A 6,000-nucleotide genomic window follows, 5' to 3' on the forward strand; every position below is an offset into this window, starting at 1 on the left:
GACATCCAGTGCACAGAGTGGATGTCTAGAGGGGAGTCAGTCAGGTGATGAACAGGCGCCATCCATCCGGCTGTCCTCAAGCCCATTGATTGTTCATAGAGAAAACTAGGTCAGCGAAGAGGATGAGGGTAAAGGTTATACCAGGGATAAAGGAGAAGTTCATCTCAGCTCACCTCCACCCGCTCCCGCAGATCTCACCACACAGAGGCTCCCCACATCCTCTGAGCCCTGTTTCCCTGGACAAAGTTGATGCTGATGTCATACGGGAGGCGAGAATTTGATAGTGTGGGTGTGTGATACCAGCACCAAGAAGTTAGAACCAGAATGGCTGTGAGTTTGAGGCTAGCCTGGGCTGCATAAGAAGTTCCATGACATCCCAGAGTGAGATACTGTCTCAAAAATAGAAGGGGAGGGAAGGGAAAAGAAAGGGAAGGAAAGGAAAGAAACACACACCCCACCCTCCCAGGGATGGAATACTCTGGCTGCCAAAGGCCAACACTAAGGGCAAAGCAGAAGGCTCAGAGCCTCACAGAGATCAAGACCCGCACCCTCCACAGAGCTGAGGCCTCCACCTTACAAAGAGCCTCAGATGTGAGCACTTTCAGTGGCCTATAAGTGAGCCTCCCTAATGAAAGGGCTAGGGACCTCTGACGTATTTGGTGACAATGATGGCCTCACAGTGCAATTTCTAGGAAGCTAAAGGTTGACCCAAAGTGATAATGATTGGTGGTCACTGCCATCAGTGGTCACCAATGGGTACTGTCAATAGAATGGGCTCGAAGTTCAAATGAAATCGAGTGGGTCGCTGGGACCAGACTTGAGCCCTTCTCTCCTATAACATTAACTGGATGCTTACTGTGTGTGTATCAGACACTGGGCTGGCACTGGGCACAGGCATTTTCATCAACGGATGCCTACGGTTGCCTTCAGTAAGTCTTGACACACTTTGCCTAAAGTCACAATGAGATTCCTATCATGTACTATGATTACAATGCCTGTGTATCCACCACCAGGACTGCGGCGTGCTGTTATGCAGGTGGAGCCTACATCAGCCAAGGTAGTGAGCGAGTGAGCAAGTGGGGCCTCATAGCTACATATGAGAGCCAGCAGGGCTTCATCCACAAAGATGTCCCATGGGGAAGCAGCAAGGGGAGCTATGATTACCTCTGACCCTGCCCTCTGAAAACCAAGGTTGAAAAGGAGCCCTTAGGCCCCTGGTCACAGGTTCCCCTCCTGAAGTCTGACACCAAATGTAGACTTGTGTTATGCTGATCACCAGCTACAAAAGACTTCTGGAGCCCAGTGCCCAACACACCAAAGCCCAGTCTTCAGGAAGTGGAGGCTTGAGGATTCCAAGTTTAAGGCCTGCCTGGACACCTTAGTATAAAACTCAAAAGAAAAATTTTTTTGTTTGTTTTTTGTCTCATTCCTGGAGAACCTACAGTGTGTGTTAAATACTACTGGACATGTTCCATGCACCAAAGTGTCTATGATCCAGTGGGGAAAAAACAACATAAACTCACACAAATAGTGCAAATGATAATGGCAAACAAAGAAGATTCCCCCCCAAAAGTACAAGACCTTCAGAACACCCCTAGATATCCCCAGAAGAGAAAGAAGAGAGCTTGCTAACAAGACAGCCTGAGCAAGACCCAAACAGGACTGTGCAGGGATACTGGGGATGCCCGGCCTAGATGCTCTGATGGGCTAGCTTGTATGAAGAGCAGAAAGCCACCTAAAGCCAGCCAGTTGGTTTTGTTTCTGGGCCACCTGAAGAGGTGCAGCCACCCCGCAGGTGGACAAGAGAGGGCCAGAGGCTCAGAGCAGGGAAGTAGTCTGGCCAGCTTGCTTCAGCAGAAGGGAAGGGAGCTCCTTGCTTTGGGGTTTGGATTTGAAATGAGGACTGCACTTGCTCAGCCAATTTTCAAAATCCCAGCTGCCCACTCTGGACTCTCATCCTCATAGGGACCACCTCCCTGGCTATGTTAGAGCATCAGGGATGACCGCACAGTGGGTTCTCAGAAGCCTTTCCAGGGCCACACCCACAAGATGAGACTTCTCCCCACATAACCCCCCCATAGTCACCTGCTTCCCACCTCAGACTCAGTTCCTCCCTTCCCTAATATTGGGGAGTCCTTAGCATATTCCTTTGTACCCTTGGACCTCGCTGTAACTGTCCCCCTTGTGCCCCTCCCCCTGAGCCATTCCTCCCCGGAGACATACTCACATGCATGCTCCCTCGCACCCTCGCCTCCCCCCCCCCCAACCCTTCCCCTCCATTTGTTTCAATGAACAGCCCCTTTTATCTATTCTGTAGGTACAAATGAAGCTGTCAAATTTGATCAGGCGCTTGATATGACAGGCTGTGGGAGTCAGGACCCCTTGAACAGAGTGGGCCTTGTCTGTCACAGCCTGCCTGACACTTCCCATAATGCCCAGACTGATGAGATTCTGAGTAGGGCCCAGCACATTTTCAACTCTATTTTGGGTGAAAACCCTTCTTGAAAGGTCTTGAAAGGAGCTGGCAGTTCCGCCGCCCGGATGATTAATGAGCGTTGGCTTCACTGGACGGATTTCTCCTGGTGCCAACAGCCGTCCTCCCAACAGGCCAGAACATGTTGCCTCGGACTCCCCCAGTATTTTCCCCACAGACATTTACCCCCAAAAGTCCCTTCCCATCAGCCCTTAGAACGCTTCCTCCAACTCTCAATCCTTCCACCAGCCACGGTCTCTGCCGCGCTCCTCACGTTCTACCCGGAGCCGCCCCCACACATGGAAGAAGTTAGCCTCCCAGCTGAGGGGCCAACTGGAGGGAGCAGGGGCCTCCTGGAGGAGTGGGGGTGGCTGAGGGTCAGCTGGGCTGGGACTGTGGAGGACTTGTGACCCATGGACTCCTTGTGTGTATTCTGTGCCCCACATGGGTACCGTGAGCCTTTCTGCTTTCTCCTCAAGGATCTCAGGGGACAAAAGGTCCCAAAAGATAAAACGTCAAGTTCTTTATTTTTGTCACCTGTGGGTGCTTCTCAGATGGGACTACTACTGCCATGCAAGTCAGGAAGGCCCCTGTGGAGGGTAGAAGGTTTAGTATCTTGGTCTCAAGGCTCCTCTATCCACAAGTCCAGGGGGATTATTAAAAGTGCTTCTCACGACTTCTAATGCCCCCAGGGGCACCGCCAGCTAAGCCAGGGGCCAGGGACCACCACACAGCAGAAAGCTCTTCTGGCCCAAGTACCTAAAGAGCCAGGCTCAGTGTGAGCTTCCATGAACACATGAATCCTTCAAACCCTGCCCTCCCCACCCATCCCTGGCAACTGCAAGGTTCTCTCTCTCTCTCTCTCTCTCTCTCTCTCTCTCTCTCTCTCCTCCCTCCTTCCCTTCCTTCTTCCTTTGCCAGTCCCTCCAACCCAATCCTGCTAGATGTTCTTTAGGGACTTTCAAACTCAGAACCCTTCAGGAACAAACAGGCTACAGGTAGTTGGGATTAGAAATTTGTCTTGCCCTTTCTTGCTAACCTCCTGTTTTGGTTGGTTGGTTGGTTGGGTTTGGGTTTGGGTTTAGGTTTTCTTTGTTTGTTTGCTTGTTTGTTTGTTTTTCTTTTGTTTTTTACATGATCCCCCTATATAAGGCATGGTTACTTCAAACTTGCAATCCCACCCCCACCCCACCCCCGTTTCCCAAGTGCCAGGAATACAGGTCTGTGTCACCACTCACACATGACTTCTTGTCCCTCTGAGACAGACCCTAGCTGTGTTGTTCAGAGGCCAGCCTCATGACTGAGTTAACCAATAAAATTCATTCTGTCTCTCTTTCTCTCTCTTTTTTTTAAAGCACTCATAGATTTCCCTTTCAAACTAGGTTTGAGGTCCAGGGAAGAAACCATGTCTATAACCAGAGGGTCCCCCCTTACCTCCACTTCCCTTTCTCTGAGAAGAGATAAAGGATCTCCAGAATACCCCCAGGCCATGGGGTAACTGCCTAGCCAACTTTGAGATTACCCCCCCCCCCGGTCCAAACTCGAATCTGAGACCATCAGCACCATCTACTATTTACAAAGCCCCTTTTCACTGCCAAGCAGTGGATTGGCTCTGAGGAGATGTCAGTCAAAGCATGCAGCTAAATAAGCCTGTAGATCCCCTTCATGCAGCTGACAGGTAAGGAGACATCCACAGGAGTCAACGTACAGGTGTGAATTGTTGGGTAGTGGTAAGCAAGAGGTGGAGTGTTGTGTTGGGTAGGGCATACAGGGGGCTTGATGAGGAATCCTTTAGATCCAAGGTCCGAGAAGGCCTCACTGGAACATGATCCTGAAACTTAAGATCCAGTGGCTAAGTGGGCTTATCCAGGTACAAAATGTGTTGGGCTGGAGAAAGGCATGAGTGGCTGTCAGCTAACTTCCTTTTGTCACCAGGGTGCTGTCCTCTTCAGCCAGGACTTTATGGAAGGCAGAAACTTAGGAACCCATCCAAGCCTTGGCAGAACCACTGGAGCAATGGGTGAGCTTGGGAGAGAAAGGAAGTCCAGAATTCAGAGGGAGTTGCTGACCACAACAGCCCGAGCAAGGTGGGACCTCTGCACTTAGATGGGTAAATAAGACGGTAAAGACGCTGCCTCTGGGCGTGTCACAGGACCCACGTGGAGGCGCTAGGCAGCCTTCTTGATCCTGGAGCTAACTGTACATCGAAAGCTACCGAGGACGACAACAATCAACCAGAAACCCTGTGCACATCAAAACAGAAGGGTGTGGCTTGAGGAGGAGTTAGTCTTCTCTCTTCCAGAAGATATTTTTTAAAGGAATTATAGAAGATTGCGTTTCTTACTTTTGGAAAACTCCTAGGATCTAATGGTAAGTTGGTTTTCTCGCATACCTGGGATTGTCGATTTTTTGATTTTTAATGTAGGTTTCAGGGCTAAAGAGATGTCGCTGGAATTAAGGGAATTTGCAGCAATTGCAGAGGACCCAGGTTCAGTTCCCAGCACCCACACAGTGACTCACAACCATCTGGGACTCCAGTTCCAGGGCATCCGACACCTCCTTCTGACCTCCACAGGCACCAGGTACACACAGGGCAGGCAAAAGGCACACAAAATACGATAAGTAAAATTTTAAAGGCATTCAAAAAAGAAATGTTAAGTGGGTTTTGGTGGCTTGGATCTATAGTTGAAGCACTCACGAAGCTGAGGCCAAAAGGCTCCTGCCAGTTGAGGATGTCAAACACAGTAAGTCCTGGACATCCCTGGCTACAGAGTGAGACTTTATCTCAAAAGAGAAATGACCAACCTAAGACGAAAGGCTCACTTTGGCTCACAGTTTCAGTGCCTACCATGTGCCCTCTCCCTTCGGGGCCTGTGGTGAAGCGGCATATCATAGAGGGGACATGGAGTAAAGAAAAGCATTCAATTCATGATCAGGAGACAAAAGGAGCTATGTTTGCAGTGACCTTAAACCAGCCGCTGGGCCCACCCCTTAAGGTTACACCAGCTCCCAGTATTACCAAGATGGAGAGCAAACCTTTAATACCTTTGAGAGAAGTTTCACAGCCAAACTACTGAGCAGGACTTTTGTCTAATAAAGCCAAACCTTAACTTTAGCATGGATGTCCTCACATCTCCAGTGAGCTACATCCCTATCAGCATCCTTCATCAGAACCAATGGGACAACTAGATGCTTCCTGTACACCAAGTTCTTCAGAGACTTGGGCCTTCTTCTAAGACCCCCATTCCCCTGTCAGTTCTTCCCAGAGCCCTTATGACTTTTGGGGTGCGGGGGGAATGGAGGCTGAAAACGTTCTCATCTCTTTATCTCCCCTGTAATTTGCATGTATGTCCCTCCTGTCTTCCTGAACTGGACCAGAAACTGCTTAAAGGTATTCTATTCATCTTCATGTCCCCTCCGCCTAGGACAGTGCCCAGCACCTGGTAGGTAATCGATAAGTACTTTCTGAGTCCCATTAGTTTATCACCACAGGGATAAACATTTGTCGGTGTCTTTGAACTGAGTCA

Source organism: Mus caroli, chromosome 8, assembly GCF_900094665.2.
Source record: "Mus caroli chromosome 8, CAROLI_EIJ_v1.1, whole genome shotgun sequence".
NCBI lineage: Eukaryota > Metazoa > Chordata > Mammalia > Rodentia > Muridae > Mus > Mus caroli.